This window comes from Plasmopara halstedii (genome assembly GCF_900000015.1).
Source record: "Plasmopara halstedii genome assembly, contig: Scaffold_3120, whole genome shotgun sequence".
Lineage (NCBI taxonomy): Eukaryota > Oomycota > Peronosporomycetes > Peronosporales > Peronosporaceae > Plasmopara > Plasmopara halstedii.
In genome coordinates this window covers 62,289-62,674 of record NW_020190023.1, presented here as the reverse complement: position 1 = coordinate 62,674, position 386 = coordinate 62,289, and positions in this window count along the sequence as shown.

Here is a 386-nt window from a genome sequence, read left to right as displayed (position 1 = left end):
CGCACCGACTTACCACCATAGCATATGATGGCCGTGTCGGATTTAGGTTCGGTCTGGCGCGGGTGGTAGTGGAAGTCCGGGCAGCGTCTTCAGCCAGGTCGAGCGCCTTCATGGATTGTTGACTGAACGACATGTGCTGGGTTGGAATAGAAGCGTTCTTAGCATGCACCGAGTAATTGCGGCCAGCAAAAACGAGCTGGTCGCACATAGATCCGCTTACAATAAGTTCAGGATGGCACCGGCTAGAACGGAAGTACACCCGCCACGTATCTATGGTGATCACTGCTTCTAGATTTACATCTCGGATTATATCGTATATCGGTTGAGCTCCGAGCTCGAAGAAGCGCTTCAGCATGAGGTTTGCGCTGAAATCACTGTCGACACTC